The following is an 800-nucleotide window of genomic DNA, read 5'->3' on the forward strand; positions in this document are numbered from 1 at the left end:
ATATATATACACGTATGTATATACATATATATATAAATATATATCTGTGGGTGTGTGCGAGTGTGTGAATGTTTGCGCGTGTGTGTACGTTTATATGTACATAAAGCATAATTTTGTATAGTATGACTACATTAAATCATCATGATTTACTAATGTTTCCCACAGTTGTTTACCTATAATATAGGATGAATAATCTGTATTTTAAATGCATGTTTCATAAAACTGAAAATTGCAAGTCTCTATTTATCGTAATTATTTGCTATCTGAATATTTTCTGATTATTCAGAGAAAGAAAATAAAAAAGCAGAATTGTAAATATAAACACAAAGCTATGTATTTAGAAATAAATTTTGCGACTTCAAAAATATTCATTAATCCATATGAATTGAATGCCTTTTATCTAATTGTATATAGAAATGTTTACAAACCTGCAGACAAGCGTAAATTATATACACACATATATTCATACACAATATACAGAAACACACACACACACACTCATACACACACAGCATATATATAACTGTGTGTGTATGTATATATATGTGTGTACATATATACACATGCATAGGTAGATATGCATATATGCAAGTATATCCATAGTATGTACACACACACATATATACAAAATACATACACTTATGCATAGATATATGCCTATATCTGTTAATTATATAAATATGTATAATACATATGCATATTATATATATGTTGTATATATATATATGTGAAAACTATATAGATATTAATAATACATATACATATTTCAATGTATATATGTATGCAGATATATATGTATA

Source organism: Octopus bimaculoides, chromosome 3 (genome assembly GCF_001194135.2).
Source record: "Octopus bimaculoides isolate UCB-OBI-ISO-001 chromosome 3, ASM119413v2, whole genome shotgun sequence".
Classification (NCBI taxonomy): Eukaryota; Metazoa; Mollusca; class Cephalopoda; order Octopoda; family Octopodidae; genus Octopus; species Octopus bimaculoides.